This window comes from Microcaecilia unicolor, chromosome 7 (assembly GCF_901765095.1).
Source record: "Microcaecilia unicolor chromosome 7, aMicUni1.1, whole genome shotgun sequence".
In the NCBI taxonomy this organism is placed as follows: domain Eukaryota; kingdom Metazoa; phylum Chordata; class Amphibia; order Gymnophiona; family Siphonopidae; genus Microcaecilia; species Microcaecilia unicolor.
In genome coordinates this window covers 311257167-311284764 of record NC_044037.1, presented here as the reverse complement: position 1 = coordinate 311284764, position 27598 = coordinate 311257167, and positions in this window count along the sequence as shown.

The window sequence follows — 27598 nt, the reverse complement described above, 5'->3', positions numbered from 1 at the left end:
TTTCTTGTCTGTGGTCCACCATTCTTCTGTCACTGGATCACCTACAGCGACTGCACCATATAATGGGGCTTCTGCTATTATGTGTGGGGGAGGGGGTTGGGGTCCCTACAGTAGTGGTTCTCTTCTGGTGGCCAGGCCTGACACCTTGCTGGCTGACTTGAGTGCAGCCTGCCTTCTCCTAGAAATGTTAGGTTTATTTGCATAACTGTAAACAAACCTAGGCGATGGAACGGATGGACCTTCAAAAGCATTATCACTTGAGTAAAATGTGTCTATAAATGCCATGCTGTGTTTGGTTTTGTTAAATCAGAGCTTCCAAACTTGCTCTAGACTCATGTCTACTTTCTGAAAGGAAGCAGTCGTGTAGTTGTATCTTTTTTCTGCCTTCAGTTTGAGGGTTTGGCATGATTTAGGTATAAGGACACTCTGCCTAGCAGTTTTCGTGGTCCTTCTGTCTGAGTCACTCTCATGCCTAGTCTATAGAGTTATAGTTAGTTTTATTTGATATCCCACCTCTCAAATTTCTAAACAGTTCACAGGCTAAAATCACTGAAGACTAGAGCAAAGGTGTTAAACGTCCATACTCAAAGGCTAAAAACATACAATATCAATATTGCATATGTTTGAAATGAGAGGGATGTATGCATAATGCCTCAATTGTATGCAGATTTTTCTCATGCATATTTATTATGGACATCCTAAAAAAGTGATTGGCCCACAGCCATAGAACTTTCATTTATCAGTGCTTCCATTACGTGGCTGAAGGATGACCAAGCGGTCTGTCTGGCCCTGTGAAATTAGCACATAAGCTAAAGGTTTAGGAACCCAGACTTTCTAATCTCAAAATTTGCTGAGTGCTTAAATATAGGTCCTTTTATATCAAAAAGTACATAAACTGAGACATTAGAAAGGAAGTCATTAGAGCCAAAAAACAATCCTTCAGAAAGTGGAGAAGAGAACCAACTGAAAGTAACAGGATAGATCATAAGGAATGCCAAGCCAAATGCAAAGCGGAGATAAGGAGGGCAAAAAAGGACTTTGAGAAGAAATTAGCGTTGGAAGCAAAAATACATAGTAAAAATTTTTTTAGATACATTAAAAGCAGGAAACCGGCCAAAGAGTCGGTTGGGCCGCTGGACGAAAATGGTGTTAAAGGGGCGATCAGGGAGGACAAAGCCGTAGCGGAGAAATTAAATGAATTCTTTGCTTCGGTCTTCACCGAGGAGGATTTGGGGAGGACACCGGTGCCGGAAAGAATATTTGAAGCGGGGGAGTCGGAGAAACTAAACGAATTCTCTGTAACCTTGGAGGATGTAATGGGTCAGTTCAGCAAGCTGAAGAGTAGTAAATCACCGGGACCTGATGGTATTCATCCCAGAGTATTAATAGAACTAAAAAATGAACTTGCGGAGCTACTGTTAGAAATATGCAATCTGTCCCTAAAATCGAGTGTAGTACCGGAAGACTGGAGGGTAGCCAATGTTACTCCGATTTTTAAGAAGGGTTCCAGAGGAGATCCGGGAAATTATAGACCGGTGAGTCTGACGTCGGTGCCGGGCAAGATGGTGGAGGCTATTATTAAGAATAAAATTGCAGAGCATATACAAAAACATGGACTGATGAGACAAAGTCAGCACGGATTTAGTGAAGGGAAGTCTTGCCTCACCAATCTAATGCATTTTTTTGAGGGGGTAAGCAAACATGTGGACAATGGGGAGCCGGTTGATATTGTATATCTGGATTTTCAGAAGGCGTTTGACAAAGTGCCGCACGAAAGACTCCTGAAGAAATTGCAGAGTCATGGAATCGGAGGTAGGGTATTATTATGGATTAAGAACTGGTTGAAAGATAGGAAGCAGAGAGTAGGATTGCGTGGCCAGTATTCTCAGTGGAGGAGGGTAGTTAGTGGGGTCCCGCAGGGGTCTGTGCTGGGTCCGTTGCTTTTTAATGTATTTATAAATGACCTAGAGATGGGAATAACTAGTGAGGTAATTAAATTCGCCGATGACACAAAATTATTCAGGGTCGTCAAGCCGCAGGAGGAATGTGAACGATTACAGGAGGACCTTGCGAGACTGGGAGATTGGGCGTGCAAGTGGCAGATGAAGTTCAATGTTGACAAGTGCAAAGTGATGCATGTGGGTAAGAGGAACCCGAATTATAGCTACGTCTTGCAAGGTTCCGCGTTAGGAGTTACGGATCAAGAAAGGGATCTGGGTGTCGTCGTCGATGATACGCTGAAACCTTCTGCTCAGTGTGCTGCTGCGGCTAGGAAAGCGAATAGAATGTTGGGTGTTATTAGGAAGGGTATGGAGTCCAGGTGTGCGGATGTTATAATGCCGTTGTATCGCTCCATGGTGCGACCGCACCTGGAGTATTGTGTTCAGTACTGGTCTCCGTATCTCAAAAAAGATATAGTAGAATTGGAAAAGGTACAGCGAAGGGCGACGAAAATGATAGTGGGGATGGGACGACTTTCCTATGAAGAGAGGCTGAGAAGGCTAGGGCTTTTTAGCTTGGAGAAGAGACGGCTGAGGGGAGATATGATAGAAGTGTATAAAATAATGAGTGGAATGGATCGGGTGGATGTGAAGCGACTGTTCACGCTATCCAAAAATACTAGGACTAGAGGGCATGAGTTGAAGCTACAGTGTGGTAAATTTAAAACGAATCGGAGAAAATTTTTCTTCACCCAACGTGTAATTAGACTCTGGAATTCGTTGCCGGAGAACGTGGTACAGGCGGTTAGCTTGACGGAGTTTAAAAAGGGGTTAGATAGATTCCTAAAGGACAAGTCCATAGACCGCTATTAAATGGACTTGGAAAAATTCCGCATTTTTAGGTATAACTTGTCTGGAATGTTTTTACGTTTGGGGAGCGTGCCAGGTGCCCTTGACCTGGATTGGCCACTGTCGGTGACAGGATGCTGGGCTAGATGGACCTTTGGTCTTTCCCAGTATGGCACTACTTATGTACTTATGTACTTATGACACTTTAAAGGGCAGAAAGTGGAAACGAAGTTATTTGCCCAGTGCTGATTTCTAGCATTGGACACTTAATTTTAAGAGAGCCATTGCAGAAAATGTTTAGGTGCTAATATTAATAATTCATTTAGGTGCCATTATTTTTTCAATATAGGTTCCTAAGAGGGTGGGTGAATTGTAATTTAGTGTCCGTTAGAAAGATTATTAGAGTGTAGTGTCAACAGTCGTTGTCTAGGGATGGTCCCGGGTCCATTTCACAGAGGCAGTGAGTAGAGGCAGTCGGGTCCAGTTCACAGAAGCAGTGGGTTCCCAAATAATACACAATACACACGGGTTTGGATATATATAGAAAGTATATTGTATGTACATATATAGGCTCAGCACTTAGTACAAGGAAATAGTACAATGCTGTATCTGTGTGTGTGTTTAGATGGGAATCAATGAGAGAAAGGTAAGAATGGGGGGGGGGGGTGTGCAGAGAAAGAGGTGCCTAAGAAAGCAGAGCCATGTGCTCTGAGAAAGCTTTGGGGTAGAACTGGGGAAGAAAGGGGGGGGGGCAGAGCCGGGGCTCTGGTGGCTGGAGATGGGTGTGTGCAGAGAGGAAGACAGAGAGAGAAGTGACCTGAGCAGAGCTGTGTGCTTCTGCTTTATACCTCAGGAACAGAGATCAAAAAACTTATTTTCTTCCCAGCCTTTGATTTCAGCTCTTTCCTTTACCAACTCCACTTTGCTTTCTGAAGTCAGGAAGGTGACCATTTTCACAGGTTCTCTTCTTTGAAGTCCCTAGTTCTGGAGCCTATCTGTCTGGCTTTCTTTTGTTATCACCGAGAGCACTGCTCCCAGATGCCCAGAGAGGACATAGGTATGCTAATTAGGAGTAATTGAGAAACAGAAGGGCTATCAGCCAGCTGGGCAACATTTGGTCCATTTGCTATCCTCAGTGATTCCTGAGGGAGGGGGGAGTTATCAGAAGTCAGAAGCAGGTTTAATATTAATCTAAGTATGTCAAGATGGTTTCATATTAATTTAAGTATGTCCAGCAATCCTGACATCTCAACCACTTTTTTTTTCTCATGGAGGCAAGATGGACGCAAACCTGGATACCTGGTCTGTCACTGTAGTGATGACTGTTCATGTTCCCAAACCTCCAGTTATATTGCTCCTGCTAGTTCTAGCAGGTCCCCTGTCCTGCTTATTCATATCTCCACAATAGTGAGATGTTTAAGACCCCTTATGAGTCCAAGCTTCTTGCCTTAGGTTGGGCAGTCACCAGTGGGCGGGGATAACCCAATATGCCACCACTTACCCGTCTTGGAGAATGGACAATGCATACAGAATGCAGGCATTTTGGAGGTTAAGGCTTACAGGTACCAGGATGCCTGGTATAAAAAAAGCCCAAATTAACCTGCCAGACTAGAGTGGTTCCAAGGTAGATGATGGGACTGTTAAAACCCCCCAATTACCATGCCAGATTAAAATGTAAATGCTGGGAAGAAAGTAGTTTAAAAAAAATTTCAGATGGGAAGGAAAGTAGTGTGTGTGTGTGTGTATAGCTGCCTTATAGGGGTGAGGGTATTTTATAGGTTAAACTTTGCAAAGAGTTGTACATATGTCTAAGTTTACAGCACATGAAAATCATACCAATGCATAGCAATACTTGTACACAAGTTAAAATAATGATAGCGTGAATTAAAACATTAAAGATATGATCAGCAGTAGGTGAATATCCAAAGAATAGTAACATAGTAGATGACGGCAGAAAAAGACCTGCATGGTCCATCCAGTCTGCCCAACAAGATAAACTCATATGTGTATACCTTACCTTGATTTGTACCTGCCTTTTTCAGGGCACAGACCGTACAAGTCTGCCCAGCAGTATTTCCTGCCTCCCAACCACCGGTCCCGGCTCCCATCACCGGCTCTGGCACAGACCGTATAAGTCTGCCCTCCACTATCCTCGCCTCCCAACTACCAACCTCTCTTCACCCACCTGCTCCGCCACCCAATTTTGGCTAAGATTCTGAGGATCCATTCCTACTGCATAGGATTCCTTTATGCATATCCCACGCATGTTTGAATTCCGTTACCGTTTTCATCTCCACCACCTCCCGCGGGAGGGCATTCCAAGCATCCACCACCTTCTCCGTGAAAAAATACTTCCTGACATCTTTTTTGAGTCTGCCCCCCTTCAATCTCATTTCATGTCCTCTTGTTCTACCGCCTTCCCATCTCCGGACATCTCCGGACATGGGAGTCTTGTAGCAAATTTTGAACAGTCTGTCTAATTTGTCCATTCTCATAGGTGATGGTATGATCAGTGGTGTGCTGGTAAATGTTTAACAACAGGCTCTCTCCCCGGTCCCCCTCTGCGCCCCCCCCCCCCCAAATTGCAGAGCTGGCTATAGCTGGGGAGAGAGCCTGGGGGGGGGGGCATTGCATTCCTCCAGGAAAAAAAATTAAATGATCCCAGGTTCCAATCTAATTCATGTTTAATGTGGGATAAAATGCCATAAATAAGTAAATAAATATAAATTTTTAATGTTGAGCACCTGATTCTCAAAGTGAACATATTCCAAACACTATAATGAAAATAAAATGATTTTTTTTCTACCTTTGCTGTCTGGTGACTGTTTTTCTGATCATACTGGCCCAGTATCCGATTCTGCTGCTATCTGTCCTCTTAACTCCATTTCCAGGGCTTCCTTTCCATTTATTTCCTTTCCTCCTTTCTTCTTCATTTCTGGTCCTCAGCTTCTGCCAATTTTCTTCATCCATGTGCAGTTTTTCTCCTCTCCTCTCTTCCTTTTCCCTCATCTCATCTCCTTCCTCACTCTTCTCTTCCCTCCCCCTGCCCTGCATGCACCTAAACCCAGCGACCCTCCTCTCCCCTGCATGCACCCATACCCAGTGACCCTCCTTTCCCCTGCCCTCCATCCACCCATGTCCAGCAGTGACCCTCCTCTCCCCTGCCCTGCATGCACCCATACCCAGTGACCCTTCTCTCCCCTCCATCCACCCATGCCCAGCGACTCCCTTCTCTTCCCTGCCACCCCTCCCGAGTTGTTCAGCGAATTCTCCTCCCTCCCTCCGGATCCGGTCCCTCACTGACTCCTTGTCCTTCTAAGTCTTCGGGGCAGGCAGTCTTGCCTGCCTGCTGCCAGCGCTGACTCTCCCCCGCTGCCGGTTCGCGCTTCAAAATGGCCACCGAGACTTCAGCAGAAGTCTCGGCAGCCATTTTTAAAGTGCGAATCGGCAGCGGGGGAGAGTCAGCTGGCAGTGGGCAGGCAAGACTGCCTGCCCCGAAGAATTCGAAGGACAAGGAGTCGGTGAGGGACCGGATCCGGAGGGAGGAAGGAGAACCACAGCCGGCTTGTGATTTTTAACAACCGGCTCGCAAGTCGGTAGAAAGTTTAACAACCGGCTTTTGTGAGCCGGAGCGAGCCGGCTCCAGCACACCACTGGGTATGATTCACTTCTGTGGAGGTTGTTTTCAGATGGTCCATATAGGCATGAAGTTCAGTAAAGTTAAGTAGTTTGTGTAAAGTCTATTCTCCCATGCCCAGAGGGAGTGGATGTACAGCGTATGGAATAAAATCTGGAATGTCAAGAAAGTCATTGGTAACCAGAGGTGCAGAATATGTTGTCTCATTAATGGTAATGAAGACCATCGGTGTATGACTGCACCAAGTATTGTTCTGTAAATAGTTCGAACTGTACAGCAAAGTGTTCTTAGGAAGGGCGGATGTCATGTACATGGGGAGCAATGGAAAAAGAAATATTTTGAGGAAAGAACAGATTAAAACAAAAGTGTCCAGCTCCAAGGTAGTACACCCTATGTGAGACAGTGGGTGAATACAAACGTTTGGCAGTCAGAGTACAGGAGGATGAATTGCTCCAGCAGGAGCTGTCCATCTCTTTAAACTGATGAGGTTCACACTGGAAATGAAAGGGCATCCGCTGGCACAGGCTAGAACAACAGGGTAAATAACTGTATGTTGTCCTGACCATGGGATCAAAGTACAGATAGAGCATCCTTGTTGTGAACAGATTGGAACACTAACCGTCCACGAATCAAGGTGAGCTATAGCAAATTCTGGTAATTTGGTGCTAGCCATCTGAACAAGAGATGGTGGCCAGTGGCCTAATTTAGACATGATCAGAATTTCCTTTAAGATAGTAATAAGCTCGATCTGTATTTGATCCCAGGCCATAGCCCATGAAATATTCTTTCTCAACCTGTATTCTTCATGTGCTAAAGTCACAATTTTCTGTTCAATAATGGGTGACATAAGAGCAAAGGTATAGCGAAAGCTACATACCTGTAGAAGGTATTCTCCGAGGGCAGCAGGCTAATTGTTCTCACTGATGGGTGATGTCCACGGCAGCCCCTTCAATCGGAGATCTTCACTAGCAAAGACGTTTGCTAGCCATCGCGTGCGCATGCACACCGCGCATGCGCAACCATCTTCCTGCCCGAACGCACTCATGTTCGTCAGTCCAGTACAAAGCAAAGACAAGGGAAGACACAACTCCAAAGGGGAGGTGGGCGGGTTGGTGAGAACAATCAGCCTGCTGTCCTCGGAGAATATCTTCTACAGGTATGTAGCTTTCGCTTTCTCCGAGGACAAGCAGGCTGCTTGTTCTCACTGATGGGGTATCCCTAGCCCCCAGGCTCACTCAAAACAATAAACTTTGGTCAATTGGGCCTTGCAACGGCGAGGACATAACTGAGATTGACTTAAACTTAACCAACTAACTGAGAGTGCAGCCTGGAACAGAATAAAAATGGGCCTAGGGGGTTGGAGTTGGATTCTAAACCACGAACAGATTCTGTAGCACCGACTGCCCGAACCGACTGTCGCGTCGGGTATCCTGCTGAAGGCAGTAATGCGATGTGAATGTGTGGACAGATGACCACGTCGCAGCTTTGCAAATCTCTTCGATAGTGGCTGACTTCAAGTGGGCCACTGACGCTGCCAGGGCTCTGACACTATGAGCCGTGACATGACCCTCAAGAGTCAGCCCAGCTTGGGCATAAGCGAATGAGATGCAATCTGCTAGCCAATTTGAGATGGTGTGTTTCCCGACAGCCACTCCCCTCCTGTTGGGATCAAAAGAAACAAACATTTGGGCGGACTGTCTGTGGGGCTGTGTCTGCTCCAGATAGAAGGCCAATGCTCTCTCACAGTCCAATGTGTGCAGTTGACATTCAGCAGGGCGGGTATGCGGACGGGGGAAGAATGTTGGCAAGACAACTGACTGGTTCAGATGGAACTCTGACACCACCTTTGGCAAGAACTTAGGGTGAGTGATGACTACTCTATTATGATAAAATTTGGTATAAGGAGCTTGAGCTACCAGGGCTTGAAGCTCACTAACTCTACGAGCTGAAGTGACTGCCACCAAGAAAATGACCTTCCAAGTCAAGTACTTCAGATGGCAGGAATTCAGTGGCTCAAAAGGAGGTTTCATCAGCTGGGTGAGGACGACGTTGAGATCCCATGACACTGTAGGAGGTTTGATGGGGGGCTTTGACAAAAGCAAACCTCTCTTGAATCGAACAACTAAATGCTGTCCCGAGATCGGCTTACCTTCCAAACTATAATGGTATGCACTAATCGCACAAAGATGAACCCTTACAGAGTTGGTCTTAAGGCCAGACTCGGACAAGTGCAGAAGGTATTCAAGCAGGGTCTGTGTAGGACAAGAGCGAGGATCTAGGGCCTTGCTGTCACACCAGACGGCAAACCTCCGCCATAGAAAGAAGTAACTCTTTTTAGTGGAATCTTTCCTGGAAGCAAGATTCGGGAGACACCCTCAGAGAGACCCAAGGAGGCAAAATCTACGCTCTCAACATCCAGGCCGTGAGAGCCAGGGACCGGAGGTTGGGATGCAGAAGTGCCCCCTCGTTCTGAGTGTCGGAAAACACTCCAATCTCCACGGCTTTTCGGAAGACAACTCTAGAAGAAGAGGGAACCATATCTGACGCGTCCAAAAGGGATCATGGTGCCTTGATCCTGCTTGAGTTTCAGCAAAGTCTTCCCCACCAAAGGTATGGGAGGATAAGCATACAGGAGACCTTCCCGCCAATCCAGGGGAAAGGCATCCGACGCTAGCCTGCCGTGGGCCTGAGGTCTAGAACAGAATTCAGGGACCTTGTGATTGACTTGAGTGGCACAGAGATCCACCAAGGGGGTGCCCCACACTTGGGAGATCTCGCGTACCACTCGGGAATTGAGCGACCACTTGTGAGGTTGCATGATCCTGCTCAATCTGTCGGCCAGACTGTGGTTTACGCCTGCCAGATACGTGGCTTGGAGAAACATGCCATTCTGGTGAGCCCAAAGCCACAATCTGACGGCCTCCTGACACAGGGGGCGAGATCCGGTGCTCCCCTGCTTGTTGATGTAGTACATGGCAACCTGGTTGTCTGTCTGGATTTGAATAATTTGATGGGACAGCCGATCTCTGAAGGCCTTTAGAGTGTTCCAGACCGCTCGTAACTCCAGGAGGTTGATCTGTAAACCTTTCTCCTGAAGGGACCAACTCCCTTGGGTGTGAAGCCCATCGACATGAGCTCCCCACCTCAGGAGAGACGCATCCGTCGTCAGCACCTTTTGAGGCTGAGGAATTTGGAAAGGACGTCCCAGAGTCAAATTGGACCGAATTGTCCACCAATGGAAGGACTGAAGAAAACTCGTGGACAGTAGGACTACATCCTCTAGGTCCCAGCAGCTTGGTACCACTGAGACGCTAGGGTCCATTGAGATGATCTCATGTGGAGGCGGGCCATGGGAGTCACATGCACTGTGGAGGCCATGTGGCCGAGCAATCTCAACATCTGTCGAGCTGTGATCTGCTGCGACGCTCGTACCCAAGAAACAAGGGACAGAAGATTGTCAGTCCTCGCTTCCGGGAGGTAGGCACAAGCAGTCTGAGAATCCAGCAGAGCCCCTATGAATTTGAGTTTCTGAACAGGAAGAAGGTGGGACTTTGGATAATTTATCACAAACTCTAGTAGCTCCAGGAGTCGAATAGTCATCCGCATGGACTGTAGAGCTCCTGCCTCGGAGGTGTTCTTCACCAGCCAATCGTCGAGGTAAGGGAACACGTGCACTCCCAGTCTGCTTAGAGACGCCGCTACTACAGCCAGGCATTTTGTGAACACTCTGGGCGCAGAGGCGAGACCAAAGGGTAGCACACAATACTGAAAATGCCGTGTTCCCAGACGGAATCGAAGATACTGTCTGTGAACTGGCAGTATCGGGATATGAGTATAAGCATCCTTTAAGTCCAGAGAGCACAGCCAATCGTTTTCCTGAATCATGGGAAGAAGGGTGCCCAGGGAAAGCATCCTGAACTTTTCTCGGACCAGGTATTTGTTCAGGGCCCTTAGGTCTAGGATGGGATGCATCCCCCCAATTTTCTTTTCCACAAGGAAGTACCTGGAATAGAATTCCAGCCCTTCTTGCCCCGGTGGCACGGGCTTCACCGCATCGGCGCTGAGAAGGGCGGAGAGTTCCTCTGCGAGTACCTGCTTGTGCTGGAAGCTGAAGGATTGAGCTCCCGGTGGGCAATCTGGAGGCTTTAAAACCAAATTGAGGGAAGATCCTAGCCGGACTATTTGAAGAACCCACTGGTCGGAGATTATGAGAGGCCACCTTTGGTGAAAAAATTTTAACCTCCCCCCGACCGTCAGATCATCCGGCACAGACACTTTGATTTCGGCTATGCTCTGCTGGAGCCAGTCAAAAGCCCGTCCCTTGCTTTTGCTGGGGAGCCGCAGGGGCCAGCTGAGTCACATGCTGTTGACAAGAACGAGTGCGCTGGGGTTTGGCCTGGGCAGCAGGCTGGCGAGAGGGAGGATTGTACCTACGCCTATTAGAAGAATAGGTAACAGTCCTCCTTCCACCATAAAAACGTCTACCAGTTGAGGTAAATGCTGAAGGCGCCCGGCAGGAGAATTTGTCAAAAGCGGTGTTCCGCTGGTGGAGCTGCTCTACCACCTGTTCGACCTTTTCACCAAAAATATTATCCCCCTGGCAAGGAGAATTTGCAATCCTATTCTCCAGGTCAGAGGTGCGCAGGGAAGGGAATGGAATGGCCGTAGACATTTCCTGGACAAAGGCCGCAAAAGACAGACTCTCGGGGCTGTCTTTCAGGAGAGGGAGTGGGATCAGAAGGAAGACCGTCAGACTCCTCATCTGAGAAATATCTGATGTCTTCCTCCGCTTCCCACGAGGCCTCACCATCGGTGTGGGACACCAGTTCATGAACTTCTGTCTGAAGCCGTGCCCGCCTCGACTCCGTAGACACATGGCCACGGTGGGAACGTCGAGAAGCAGACTCCCGCATCGGTGGCGATGAAGATCCCTCCATCGATGTCGTCGGGGAGTCTGCCTGGGAGGCAGCCGATGCAGGCACCGCAAGCGGTACCGGTATCGCAGACCTCACGATGGGCAAGGGGCCAGCCATCGCCTCACTCGACGGTACCAGCGGCGCAAGCACCCCCGATACCGGAGGAGAAGGGTGCAACAGCTCCTCCAGGATCCCTGGAAGGATGGCCCGGAGGCTCTCACTTAGAGCGGCTGTCGAGGAACAGGTGATGAACTCAGAATCTGTCCGGGGCACGGAGGCGGTACCGGGCTGTCCAAGGTAGAGCGCATCAACACCTCCTGAATGGAGGGTGAGCGGTCCTCCCGGCGTCGATGCCTAGTGGGTGCCGAATCCCTCGGCGACCCAGAGCTCTCGGTACCACGTCGGGAAGGTGACCAGTGCCGATGCTTCTTTGCCTTCACACGAAGCATGTCACCAGAACCTCCCGGTACCGACAAGGACGTCAAATCCAAGCGTCTCTTCCTCGGGACCAGGTCTGAAGTAGGTCAATCCCGGGGGGGCTGTACCGCAGGAGGCCTCGAGGCAGGCGGAGACCTACTCGAGGGCTCACCGCCACCAGCAGGGGAATGGACAGTCCTCACCTGCCCTCCTGACGAAGAGGCACCCTCCGACGACATCAGTACCAACGATGATCCCGGTACCGTAGACGCTGGAGCACCGGTCGATGACCTCGATACCGCAGACGTCGATGCACCGGCCGATGACCTCGATACTGTGACCATCGGAACACCAGGTGAGGCCCCGAACAAGACGTTCCACTGGGCCAATCTCGCCCCCTGAGTTCTCTTCTTCAACAAAAGACAGAGATTACAGGCCTGAGGACGGTGCCCAGCCCCCAGACACTGAAGGCACGAAGCGTGCCTATCAGTGAGTGAGATAACCCGGCTGCACTGGGTGCACTTTTTGAAGCCGCTGGGAGGCTTCGATGACATGGGCGGAAAACTCACGCCGCGAAGTCAAAATCCGCGATGATGGCAAAGGGCACCAGAAAAATAACAAGGAAAACCCTTATGGGCGGCCAAAAGGGCTGCTGCGAAAGCGAAAGGAAACTTGAAGGGGAAAAAACTCGAAAATAAGGAATTAAAAAAAATAAATAAACAAGAAACACGATTAACTTTTCAAGAGAAAAATAAGACTTCCTAGTCGGAAGAAAGCGGCAAAGCGCGAGGGTCTCCTCAGGGCACAGAATGACGAAAACACAGCCGTCCCGAGCTGTGGAAAAAAGAAGACTGGTGAACACGAGCGCGTTCAGGCGGGAAGACGGTCGCGCATGCGCGGTGTGCGTGCGCACGCCAGGGCTAGCAAACATCTTTGCTAGTGAAGATCTCCGATTGAAGGGGCTGCCGTGGACATCACCCATCAGTGAGAACAAGCAGCCTGCTTGTCCTCGGAGAACTACAATTACATTAGTTTAGCTCAAACCTCATTAATAATATGTTGTGAGATAAACCCTTCAGAAAAATGTTGAGCTGTGGATCCCATCTTATTCCGGAGCACCTCTATATCAATTGTATTAAGGGCTCCCAGTGCATTTTCTGTGCCCCCTAAAATGGTGTCCAATAATTTCCACTTGTATCTAGAGGGATTGGCTGGGGGTGTGACTGACTGCATATCCAACCACGTATTAAACATATGTATGTGGTTGGCAACAAATTGAGAGCAGTTTGGATATTTGGTAGTGACTAGAAATACTTTAGGAAACAGATGCCAAGTAAGAAAGTGGTATTCTATATCATATAAAACATCATGGGGTGCATCATATTTAATCTGAAATGGTTTCCCCTCCTGGAACAAATTAATATCTGAGAGGTACAGAATAGAAGGAGCTGGAGTGGTAGGGGAGGTGGGAGGAGGGGTGGCAGGTAAACAAGGTACATCAAAAAAGAAAGAAGTCTCAGTATTGTGCCGTTGAATACTTTGAATCCACGTATAAGTAATCTGCCAAGTACCTTTATCCTGGCAGGAAATATTGCACAGAATCAAGGCAGGAGGGCCTAGAAAGTATTTTTCTGGGGGTGCAATCAATTCTTGTGTTCTTTCTAGGGAAGTGGAAATTGCGTGAGTGATGTTTAGGGAATAGTAGACTGGTCTGTCTTGCGCCGAACAGAAACTCAGGATAACTAGGTCTTTTCCTTCAGGGAATGGTGGGGGTATTTCTTGATAATTACCCCATCTGTGGAATTGGCCCAACCAATTGTGCATATTCAGATGATAGTTCCTGTAATGAGACACTAAACAAAAAATGTGCCATACTAGAAGCATACTGATTATTACAGTACAATAACTAACCTACTTACTTATATAACACCTCAACAGAAATAAGGTTTACTATTGTTTACTAAGTATTATTATCACTATTGAATGCATGTATCAACTATACAGATAGGCTATACATCATGAGTGACTACTATAGTTACCACTCTTCCAACATCTTTTGTTCGGGGGGCAGCCTTCTGTGCTGTATTCCGGAATCAGTCGTCTGTGGTGTATTCAGGTGGAATCTGAACAGAAACTGGTAACCACTCATTATCCATATGGTTTCAACTGAGTGATGTGTTTCCAACATCGCTGGTTGTCTGGCCTTAGGATCTGATATAGGCTTGGGCCTAAGGTATCTGTAACCAAGTATGGTCCATCCCACTTTGCTATGTCATAGGGGAGGTTCGGTCTAGGGTTCAGGAGCATGACCTTACTCCCCTCCGGGCCTACCTGTATCCCTGGTGGTCCAGCAGGGTAGTTGGGGGCAGGAGTGCAGCTTCCTCGCTCCTGCCTCTTGTGGCATAGGTCTAAAATAGCTGCCACACCTCTCGCAGCAGCTTCTGGTACTGCCGCAGTACTGCTGCAAGAGGTTGCAACACCCATTTTAGACCGGTTTAGGGTTAGGGAGTTAGGGTTAGGGTTGCTGAATATTCCCGGTTAGTGCCTAACTGGCTATATCAGTCAATATAGCTGGCTATCCCTGAATATTCAATCCATATTTGGCTATTGTAAGTGGCCACAATGGGCCGCTTAAATAGCTGGTATATTTTTAAGTTGAAGCCTTCCCGTTCACATTAATTGAATTGATTTGCTTACTTTATTTATTTTTTGTCTATTAGATTGTAAGCTCTTTGAGCAGGGACTGTCTTTCTTCTATGTTTGTACAGCGCTGCGTATGCCTTGTAGCGCTATAGAAATGCTAAATAGTAGTAGTAGTAAGTCCTTCAGGATAGACTCTCAGATAGCCTGAGCTACCTGAAACCCATTAGTACCGCCCAGGGAGGAATTGAGACAGATGAGGTGGAGCTGAAGGTACAGGAAAAAGGAAGTATAAAAGGTAGGGCCAGACCAAGGAGGTTTGATTGAGAACAGGAGACAGCGTGACATAAAAAAGGTTGAAGCCACTTATGTTACTCTGTGTTTCCCCTTCCCTGTGCAGCCATTGTTCTGCATACACTTAAAACAAAGCAAACAAACCTATGAGCTGCTGCATCCATGTTGTCATTCTTTATTGCCAGTAGCATTTTTGTTTAATCTCACTTATATTTTCAAACATGCCGGTTTGTGCAGCTTACAAATGTACGCAGAGGAAGTATAATAACAGAATACCTTTTCATAGGTAGAGTAGTAATTTCTTATAAATCGTAATCAGTGTGTCATTTGGAGGGGCTGGTTATAGGGACACCCTAGCACGCGTTACATTCATGCAAAGATTTTTTTTCTCTTGGTAAAGGTCCACTAAAACAGACATTTTATGAGACTCAGGTGCTCAACATTCAGTTTCTATTTATTTATTTATGGCAGTTATATCCCACATTAAACACGAATTAAGTTAAAACCTGGGAGCATTTAAAATCTTCTTTTTTTTTTCCTGTGCTTAGATCAAAAGATAACTTGCTCCTTTTGTCTTGTGGATTGCAGTGGTTATATTATAAAAATGCACTTAATATTGTTTATTACTACTATTTAAAAGAAAGATATTAAATAATGAGTGCAGACCTACCTTCATACATAATACAGAAATCCAGAGTCAGTCTAAGGGGTATGTTTACTAAGACTGTCTTTCTTCTATGTTTGTGCAGCGCTGCGTATGCCTTGTAGTGCTATAGAAATGCTAAATAGTAGTAGTAGTAAGATGCGTTAGTGTTTTTAACGCGTGTGTAAATTTAAGGTGCGTTAAACGCTAACATGCCTCTACATTTCTATGGGCGCGTTAGCGTTTAACGTGTGTAAACCATTTACGTGCGTTAAAAATGCTAACATAACCATAGTGCTGCTTAGTAAACATAGGCGTAAATGTGGCAACATTTTCCAGTTCTGTGATATATGTTTATTTCTTCTTCAAATCAGTTTTCAACAGCATTTTCTCAGTTAATACCCAAATGCAAACATAATTATAAAGCCCTGTTTACTAAACTGTGCTGTAGGCACACCAGTGTTTTTAGCACGCACTAAAAATGCTAGCGCACCTTAGTAAACAGGGTCCATAATATTAATTAATACGTTTTGGATGCTACCGAATTCTATCATTCGGTCTCACTGTAGTTCCAGTTTTGACACATTGTAAATCATCACAAGGACAAAATATTCAAGACTATTTAACTGGCCAGGATTGGCACCTGACTGGTTAAATGCTCCATAAACGGCTCTCTGGCGATATTCAGCAGGGGATAGCCTGCTATCTCCCCCTGAATGTCGCTGGTTAATGCTTAGTAGAGAGTTGGTTATATTGCGCAATATAACTAGCTATCTGTTGATTTTCAGCGCATCGCTGGCTAAGGTTTGCAGCCAAATCTGGCCGCATCCAGCAGCATATCTAATTTGGCTACTATCAGCACGATATTCAGTGCTGGGACCCGCATAACTAGCCTGGCCAAAGTTAGGACAGCTTTTGAGCTGTCCTAAATTTGGCGACTTAGCTATTTCAGCAGCTGTTCTGACCTGTTAAATAGCGCTGAATATCGGAGGGGGGATCATCAATACCCAAGAGGCATAACCTCTGCACATAAGCACACACCAGAAGTCTCTTTTTCTTTTCTGACATTTACTTTCCAGCTTCAATATTCTTATAAATGCAGGGGGGGGGGTCGGGAGGGGGGTCCAGGAGGACATCTACGGGGGCCCAGGCCCCCTCAGGCCCCACGTAGCTACGCCACTGGTCTAGTTAAGATTTTCTTAGGGAAATGGGGAAAATTGGGCCTGTAAGGCTGTACATAGAGTGGGGTAAAGCCATGGCCGGATCAGCCTGTCCGTAAGAAAATGGAGCCGGTTAGCAGCCTTATGCTTTATATCGGCCCTGCCCCTGCTTGGCATTGGTCAGTAGGAGATGGGCAGAGAGTTACATTGTCAAAAAAAATTGCCATGCAAATGTTGCTTTACTTAAATAAATGCACATTGATCTGGGCTTGTAAAGCATGTGCATACATTACTATAGTGCTGGGCAGACTTATACGGTCTGTGCCAGAGGCGGGGATAGTGCTGGGCAGACTTATATGGTCTGTGCCCTGAAAAAGAGAGAGGTACAAATCAAAGTAGGGTATACACAGAAAGTAACACATATGAGTTTATCTTGTTGGGCAGACTGGATGGACCGTGCAGATCTTTTTCTGCCATCATCTACTATGTGTGGTTGGTATTTACTAGATATGTTTGTTTTTTTAAAAATCCAGATCAATTGCAATTTCTTACAGAAGCTAAACAATGGGAACACCTTGCATAGACTTAAGATGGTTTATCAATAGAGCCATTTTTTGGAGTAACTAAAAAAAATTGGGGGCACACTATTCTGCCAGTGCCAATCAGTGTTTTGCTGACCGCCAATGGTGTTAAACCCAGAAATTCAAGGTCGGACCACATCTGGGTACCAGCATTGAATTTCTGGATTTCCGGAGCTGGCTAACAGTCAGTTAAGTGAGATGTTCAGCACTTAACCAGCTATGGGTTACTGCATAAAAATAGGACTTTTCCGCAGCCCTATTTATATGGTTAACATGGCCGGCTAAGTACCAAATATCGGCACTTAAGGCCAAGTGCTTCCCCCCCCCCCCCCCCCAAAAAAAAAAATGCTTTTCAGTTCAGCACTAACTGGTTATTTTCAGTCCAGCCGATATTCAGAACGGCTGCTGACCAGTTAAATAGTGCTTAACTGGCTATCTGCCGATATTCAGCGAGGGATAATTGGCAATCTCCCACTGAATATCCCTGGTTAGTGACTAGCAGATAGCCAGTTATATTACCCAATATAACCAGCTATCTGCCAATTTTTAAAGCTGGTTTAGTGGCCATATTTGGCAGTGTGAAAATGTGGGTTATCTTTGGCTGATTTAAAGGTAACCGGCTAAGTATGAATATCGACTTAGCTGGTTATCTTTAAACCGGATATTCAGTGCCGGGCAGTAGGAGCAGCCTTGCATTGAGTAGCCGGGCTCACTGACAATCGTGGAAGTTAGCCGGTCTAACTCCCATAGTCTGAATATCGGCCCCAGTGGAACTAACTGGTTATGTGCCGCTGAAAATTAGTGGCTAGACCCAAACAGGCAATTTAACCAGCCAGGAGCCATTTTTGGCCAGTTAAATCACTTTGAATATTGACTCCCTTGAACCTTTTCCTTCCTCAATCTATTCTTTAATTTCCTTTTTCTTTATATATTGCCCTGTTGCTTCATAGGATATTACCTTTGATTTTCCTTCCTTAGTTGTGGACTAAGTAGAACATATTATTGCCTTGAGTATATTGTTCTTTTATTTTTTGTTCAAACGTATTTCTATGGTGTACTTTTCTTTTCAACTATTACTTGTATATTAATGATCAGGATGAATAAAAAACGTAAATTCTCTGCTTGGCCAAGACTGTACCTTAAAGAAGGATAGCACACTCCTGTTGTGTGTGGGACTTTTGTTTAAAAATTCTTTATTTTGTTTTATTGATTTGGACTTAGTTCTTGCCTCTTCATTGGTAGCGTATGGCTTTCAAGGAACAGTGAAATCTCTACAGTTAGAACTTAGATTTGGGTAAATGTCTCAGTTTCACTACTCAGAGGATTAATCACAAGGCACAAGGGGACGGAAGCAAAAGGAGTAACAGAATTCAAGAAAGCAAAGAAAAATCTTTAGTTGAGAAGAAACAACTGTAAAGATGGAGGCCAACTAGCTAGCACCTATAATACAGCAACAGGAAAGGAAGTTGGCTAGATCAGATAATCTCTTATTTTACATATTTATTCCAATAAGCTTAGCCTTGATCCGTAAAATTCATATTGTATGTAAACATATCTCTAGAAGTTCCATACAATAAGGAACGTGGAACTCAAAAGTCTTGTAGAAGGAAAACACTAACAGGGAAACAATAATTCCTAAAATCCCCATTCTAAGCTCAGGGAGCTATTTATAGAAACTACCATTTTGCAGTTCTAGGGCTAAGCACTAGTATTGTTTGTAAAATAATGGCTAATAAGTTACATCTGAACATATTCTTGAAATGTGTTCTTGCCTGTAATGGCAAAGATAGTTTGATACTTGCAGTGCTTTATTCTGGTAATCAGGATCAATGTCAGTGTCCCAAATATGGGTGTAAAAAATGTTATGAAAAGAATTCAAAATGTTTCATAACCAAAAGATAATAATAACTCAAGATTTTAATATCCATTTTAGGACCCCATCTGAATCATATAAGAAGACATGGCTTGTTGATATGTTGAAGAAGGAGTCCCACAAAATTTAGGAAATGGCTACTTGTGCCACATTCACCTTTGTATCTTCTATTTTATCCATTGCTGTCGTGTCATTGTGAAAATATTCTGCAAAGGAAATCCACAATATATATAAAAAAATCTAACCTTCCTCTCTTGCATTAATTTACAGGAATACAGTTAATTATAGTTTCAGGAGTACTACTCACATGGATAGCACTACTGAAAAACTTCATAAAATTAAACAGCTAAGATATCTAAGCTTATGTAGTGAGCCTGAGGCTGAAACTTTCTGTCGAATTTCACCTCTAAAAAGGGTAATTTTACAACAGGGGCCTTTAGGCGCATGTGTTGTATTTATTTTATAAAGGCCTAATGTGCCTTTAGAGAATTAACCTAGGGAAAGTAGTAACACACATTTACAGCTGCAAATAGTGCATGTGTTAGAACCAGTAAAAATAAATGCATATAAAGTAAGCAAAGAAATGCCAGTGCTACCTCTGCTCTGCCTATTCTCCACCCCGAGAACACATACACACACACAATATATAATGTGGCACACTGAACAAAAAGGTACCAAAAGTGGGATTACATAAGTGCTATTATACTGGGACAAACTGAAGGTCCATCAATCCCAATATCCTGTTTCCAACAGTGACCAATTCAGGTCACAAGTATCAGGCAAGATCCCAAAACAGTAAAACAGATTTTCTGCTGCTTATCTGAGAAATAAGCAGTGGATTTTCCAAAGTCCATCTTAATAATGGCTCATGCACTTTTCTTTTAGGAAAGTATTCAAACGTTTTTTTAAACCCTGCCAAGTTAACTGCTTTTACCATATTCTCTGGCAATGAATTCCAGGGGCTGATATTCAAAGCGATTTAAGCTCCTGCCCACTTAATTTACATGTCGTTGCCCAACCGCTGATATTCAGTGGCACTAAAGCGGGGAGTGCCAGTGAATATCGCCTCTGATTGGCCCAAAACAAAGTGGGCCAGTCAGGGCTGGGGGGGGGGGGGGTGCTAGACAGGAGGCAGGGCTTATGCAGGCGCCAATAATATTGAGCTAAGGCCCACATAAGTTAAATGGGTGAATTGAAGACAGTTCAAAAGCTGTCCTAAATTCACCTGCTTATTTTACGCAGGCCTTGGCTGAATATCGGGCTTGGATCTGCATTAAAAAAACAGTATTTTCCCACTTCCTGCCCCCCCCCTACCCAGCAGCCTCCCCCGTGGAATCCCCGTAACAACAGCTCCCACTGGTCAGGATAGGACCCCCCCCCCCCAGGGCCTACCTGACCTCCTTGGTGGCCCAGTGGGGTGTTAGGGGCAGAAGCAAACCCCCCTCGCTCCTGCCCCAAGCGGAAGCAGGAGCTTCAAAATGGCTGTTACAGAGAGGGGGGTGATGTCTAGGGGTGTTGCGGGGGGTGCCTCCCATGGTGGAGGTGTGAGGAGGGGGAAATACTTTTTTTTTCTGCAGGTCCTGGCCTGATATTCAGTCGAGGCCCATATAAGCTCTGGCAGGCCGACTGCCCACACTTACCCTCAGTATTTATGGCCCGGCACTCAATACTGGGGGCTAATTCAGCCAGTGACGGCGTTTACAAAAACACCCCCGCCAACTGAATGTTGGGGGGGGGGGGGGGGGGGGGGGGGTGGATGGAGGTGTCCAGAGTTTAATTATGCATTGAGTGAAGAAATATTTTCTCTGGTTTGATTTAAATTTACTACTTAGTACCTTCATTGCGAACCCCCAAGTCCTAGTATTTTGGGAAAGAGTAAACAAGCAATTCACATTACAAATAACAGAGATAAAAGCTATAGAGGTTTGGAGGGGCAACTTTCAATTTTGAAAGTTTAATGTACTATAGGGTCAGTAAAATGAGACGCCATTTTTTTCACAATGTTGATGTTTTTTATGTTGTACAACCTAAACACTACAGATACTTAAACTGGAGTATGTGATTTATGGGATTAATTAGTCTTTTAAATTGATTTCTCATTTTCCAAAGATGGAATTATTCCAAACCTGAGGCTGAAATTTTGCAGGATTATGCAGGTGATATCCCTCTATCTTGTGTTATAAATAAGTCACATACCTCACTTTTGGTACCTTGTTGCTCAGCGTCTCTCTCTCTCTCTCTCTCTCACACACATGTACACATGTATATGTCTGTCTATCTATCTATCTAGACAGATTGATTTTCAATGCCAAGTCGTATCCACTGACCGGCACTGAATATCCAGGTTTATTTTCTGCACTAAAAGTTAACTGGCTATGCCGATATTCAGGATTAACCGGTTAACTTTTTAGCGGTCAAATCTAGGCCTGCTATTTAAGCAGCCTATTTTGACAGCTCAACATAGCTGGTTTGGTGCTGACTATCCATGTGTAACTGGCTATGTCATGCGATATAGCTGCTAACCAGGACATTCAGCGAGAGATAACTAGTTATCTCCCACTGAATATCCGCGGTTAGGTGCTTAAATACTCTATAAGAGGCCAGGAACCATTCTGAATATCAGGAGGATAGAGTATAAAAGTAGGTGCTGTGTTTTTTAAGTCCCTGCTTTTTCTGCACTTATAGCCATGGGCATTGTTAGAAGAGCTTACTCAAGTGTGTAAAATGCTGTACTACACATTCAAGCTCCCTTATAAAATTACTCCCAAAGTGAGAAATTCAGGTCTGATAAAAAAGATATTGACCATGTTTTGAATAAAAATATTTGGGATTAGGAGGATAAGGAGCCACCATAGCCCTTCCATAACTGTCCTCTCCTGTGCCCCTTAACCTGTCCAAAATAGATATTCATTTACAAATTTGCTTCCTTGAGGCCCCCACCCCATATAAATTCACTCTTGTCTTGAGAATACAAGGAAGAGGAAGAGGATAATTATTAAATATTTATAACTTGCCTATCTTGCCTCTAAGCAAGTCATACGGAAACACAAACGATAAAATCTTGAACAAATTTAAGCGCAAATTACCACAGCATACAGTAAAATAAATCATAGGACACAGGAATACAATTGGCTCCCTTGTAACATACTGTGCCATTGTATTCTGTGTAATGACTTGTTGTAGCTGATAATTCTATGTGATGAATCTTTAATTGAATTAGCATCTAACTGGATTCCAGTAGGTGTAGTTCTCAGAGATTGTCAAGGCATTAATCATCAAAAGAGCAAATAATTTAGTCATATGACTTGCAGTAAAAGAACTGGCATGAAAACCATTTAAATGAATGGCTCAGTAGTGAAAGAAGCAGCTGTGGTTACTCAGAGTAGACATCAGTACCACATCTAGCCAATGTGACAACTGTCAGATGCTCAATATTATTTGAATTTACAGGCTGATCCTATTCAAATGCTTTTTGGATCACATTAAATGGAAAGGGAATGGGATCGTCATCCCGTGGTTACAATGAAAGCAATGGAGGGTTAAGTGACTTGCCCAGAGTCAAAAGGACCTGAAGCGAGAACTGAACCTGTCCCCCCCCCCTCCCCCGGGGTTCTCAGGCCACTGCACTAACCATGAGGCTACTCCTCCATTTGGTAAATGAGGCATACGAATGAATCAGAATATGAATAAGGGAAAGGACTACTTGATGGAATTGTATCCTAAGAATCCAGTTCTTTATATGATCTACAAGATTCATAAATTACTGACAGAACCCCTGGGAAGACCTACAGTCTCAGCAAGAGGCCAGTGTTAGAACCTCTTTCTAAATTCATTGATCTAATTTTTAAACTAATGGCAGTGCAGCAGTATGATCAAACCTTTAGGATACTACTCTTATTTCAAGTTGTTCAATTCTGGTCACCACATCTCAAAAACGATATAGTGGAATTAGAAAAGGTGCAGAGAAGGCAGAGAAGGGTGACGAAAATGATACAGGGGGTGGGGCGACTTCCCTATGAGGAAAGGCTGAGGGGAGATATGATAGAGGTCTATAAAATAATGAGTGGAGTTGAACGGGTAGATGTGAAGCATCTGTTTACGCTTTCCAAAAATACTAGGTCTAGGGGGGAAGCAATGAAGCTACATTGTAGTAAATTTAAAACGAATCAGAGAATATGTTTCTTTACTCAACGTGTAATTAAACTCTGGAATTCGTTGCCAGAGAATGTGGTAAAGGCGGTTAGCTTAGTGGAGTTTAAAAAAAGGTTTGGACGGCTTCCTAAAGGAAAAGTCCATAGACCATTATTAAATGGCCTGGGGAAAATCCATTATTTCTGGGATAAGCAGTATAAAATGTTTTGTACTTTTTTGGGATCTTGCCAGGTATTTGTGACCTGGATTGGCCACTGTTGGAAGCAGGATGCTGGGCTTGATGGACCTTTGGTCTTTCCCAGTATGGCAATACTTATGTATTAACACAATAATAATGGGTGATTTCAATTACCCAGATATTAACTGGGTAAATGTAACATCAGGGCATACTAGGAAGGTAAAATTCCTTGATGAAATCAAGGACTGCTTTATTGAGCAGCTGGTACAGGATCCTACAAGGAAAAATTCTAGACCTAGTCTTTAGTGGAGCACATGATCTGGTGTAGGAGGTAATGGTGATGGGGCCGCTTGATAACAGTGATCATAATATGATCAGATTTGATAACAGCACTGGAGTAAACACACACAGGAAATCCAATAAATTAGGGTTTAACTTTCAAAAAGGAGACTATGATAAAATGAGAACCGTGAAAAAAAAATTAGAGGAGCAGATGTGAAGGTCAAAAATTTACATCAGGCTTGGATGCTGTTCAAAAATACCATCCTGGATGCCCAGGCCAAATATATTGTTTATTAAAAAAGGAGGAAGGAAGACCAAACTCTTATTATTCTGCTGAGACAGGCAGGGGAATGACTGGGACTTGCTTCTGATTGGCCTGTCAGGGATTGAGCTCACGTCTGAAGCAGCAGATGTCAGAAGTCAGATCTATTTAAACTGACCGACGAGTCAAGCCTGCATGCTGTCAGAGGAGGACCCGCAACAGTGTCGACCCCAGTGGTGACTGCTAACTGGAGAGATGGGGTGGAAAACCCTATCTCCGCTAGCGGATCAGGGTCAACTTCCGTGGATACACGTGGAATTGTAAAACCACCAGCAATTACTCTAGAGAGCCTATGGGACACCATTCAGGCCATAAACAGGAAACTAGTCCAGGTAACAGATATCGTAAAAGAAGATTCCAGTTCTCTTAAATTATCTCAAACTCTTGTCGCTTCCCAAGCGCAAAAGAATGAAGAGAAAATAGGAACATTGGACAATGAGGTAAAATCTTTGCATAATTTAACTAGCCTAATGGCAAAAGACAAAGAAATTCTGGCAAAAAAGTGGAATACCTAGACAACCAGGCCAGGAGGAATAATTTAAGACTCCTCAATTTTCCTAATACTACCTGTTGATATGTTCAAAAGATATTTGGGAGAAGTCTTGAATATTCCAAAAGAAGCTTTTCCACCAGTTGTCAAGGCACAATACATTTTTGGAGCAAAATCAGTCTTGCCAGAGCCACTACCTGATTTAAACGTAACAGCTTTATTAGAGAATTCTCTGGAGATAGTAACACAAAGATTGACTTTGTTAGTTTCTTTCGCTTTCGAAGTGGACAGGAACAATGTTTTTGTTTACATTTCAAAAATATGCAAGCCAAATTCTTTGGTGAGAAAGTCCAAATTTTTCCTGACCTAAGCAGGGAGACACAGAAAAGAAGGCGAGAGTTCTTGACCTTAAAATCAAGGACTCTCGCCTTAGGAGGGAGTTATACTTTGAAATATCCCTGTAGATGTCTGATGACAATTAATAATGTTAGTTATGTTTTCTTGGACCCAAGGAAATTGGCTGAATTTATAAAAGCCAAGGAAGAGGGAAATGTTCAAACCTGAATGACTACCTAGGATGGGATATTGTTAGTACCTTCTTGCGGGCGAATAACGCTCTCCTCTCTGATTGATTGATTTAATAGTTTATATTTTTCTTATATCTTGTTCCATAAATATTGTGATCTATATGTATTATTTAATTTTCCCTTTTCATTATTTGTACCACATTTGATGTTAATGTGGGAAATTATGAGATTATTTTTCTATATGATTTAATCTTAATTTCTGCATTTATAGTAATATGAATGTATTATTGTTAAAATTATAAATAAATAAAAAATCGCTATACCCACACTAGCCCACTCCTCAAGTCACTTCACTGGCTCCCTGTCTGCTTCCGCATACAATTCAAACTTCTCTTACTGACCTTTAAATGCATCCATTCTGCAGCTTCCCATTACCTCTCCACTCTCATCTCTCCCTACATTACTACTACTACTACTAACTAACATTTCTACAGCGCTACTAGGGTTACGCAGCGCTGTACAATTTAAACATAGAAGGACAGTCCCTTCTCTGCGCATATCCAACAGACTGCCAAGACCTGTCGCTTCTTCCTCTTCAACATCAGCAAAATTCGCCCTTTCCTATCTGAGCACACCACCAGAACTCTCGTCCACGCTCTCATTACCTCTCGCCTGGACTACTGCAACTTACTCCTCACCGGCCTCCCACTTAGCCATCTATCCCCCCTTCAATCTGTTCAGAACTCTGCTGCACGTCTCATATTCCGCCAGAACCGATATACTCATATCACCCCTCTCCTCAGGTCACTTCACTGGCTTCCGATCAGATACCGCATTCAATTCAAGCTTCTCCTTCTTACCTACAAATGCACTCAGTCTGCTGCCCCTCACTATCTTTCTACCCTCATCTCCCCTTACGTTCCCGCCCGTAACCTCCGTTCACAGGATAAATCCCTCCTCTCAGTACCCTTCTCCACCACCGCCAACTCCAGGCTCCGCTCATTCTGCCTCGCCTCACCCTATGCTTGGAACAACCTTCCTGAGCCCTTACGCCAAGCCCCCTCCCTGCCCGTCTTCAGGTCTTTGCTTAAAGCCCACCTCTTCAATGCTGCGTTCGGCACCTAACCCTTACCGTTCAGTGAATCCAGACTGCCCCAATTTGACTGCCCCTATCGGACCGAACGTTCACTTGTCTATTAGATTGTAAGCTCTTTGAGCAGGGACTGTCTCTCTTTGTTAGATTGTACAGCGCTGCGTAACCCTAGTAGCGCTCTAGAAATGTTAAGTAGTAGTAGTAGTATAGCCGGGGAGAGAGCCGGGGAGGGGGGTCAATGCATTACTCCAGGAAATAAAAAAAAATGTAATGATCCCAGGTTCCAATCTAATTCATGTTTAATGTGGGATAAAATGCCATAAATAAGTAAATAAATATAAACTTTTAATGTTGAGCACCTCATTCTCAAAGTGGACATATTCCAAACACTATAATGAAAATAAAATGATTTTTTTCTACCTTTGTTGTCTGGTGACTTTGTTTTTCTGATCATGCTGGCTCAGTATCTGATTCTGCTGCTATCTGTCCTCTTAACAGTTTCCAGGGCTTCCTTTCCATTTATTTCTTTACTTTCTGCCTTTCTTCTTCATTTCTTGTCCTACATCCGTAAGTAAAAGCTGGGTCCTCCACAGATTTGACTGTCCAGTGGATCCAGTTTCTGCCTATTTTCTTCATCCATGTGCAGTTTTTCTCCTCTCTTCCTTTTCCCTCATCTCATCTCCTTCCTCACTCTTCCCTCCCCTCCATCTATGTCCAGCATTTCTTCTCTCTCCCTTCCCTCTCCTCTATGTCCAGCAACTCTCCTCTCCCCTGCCCCCCTCCAGCCATCCATACCCACCCAGTGATTCTGTCCTCTCCTCTGCCCCCCTCCAGCCATCCATACCCACCCAGCGATTCTCTCCTCTCCCCTGCCCCCCCTCCAGCCACCCATACCCAGCGATTCTCTCCTCTCCCCCCCCCCCGCCAGTAGCCTACATTTCCAGCCTTCTTCCAGCCCCCCGCTCCCCAGGTCGTCCATCATCTCCTGCCTGCTAGCTCCCCGATAGCCCTCGTTTCCTTCCTGCTGCCACCCTGGCTTTAAATATTACTACTACTAATCATTTCTATAGAGCTACTAGACATACGCAGCACTATACACATTATATGCAGGTACTTTGTCTCTAGAGGGCTCACAATCTAAGGGGGGGTTGTACCTGGGCAATGGAGGATTAAGTGACTTGCCCAAGGTCACAAGGCACTGAAGTGGGAATTGAACCCTGGTTGCCAGGGTCAAAGTCCGCTGCACTAACCATTAGGCTACTCCTCCAAATGAAAACTACAATTCTATGCATGAAACAAAGAAAATACCAGGTCTCGATCAGTCCCTTCATGATGACCTGGGATGAGATGATGACCCAAATATCTCATTCAAATTATGGAACCAGGACTCTACTACTACTACTATTTAACATTTCTAGAGCGCTACAAAGTGTACGCAGCGCTGTACAAACACAGAAGAAAGACAGTCCCTGCTCAAAGAGCTTACAATCTAATAGACAAAAAGTTCTGTTTCTGTGATGGTTGCACTGAGAGTCAGCTTCTTCATTGCCTTTGCCTCCAACTGGCATTAGCCACAGTGGTATAACCCTAAGACTGTCAGGCAC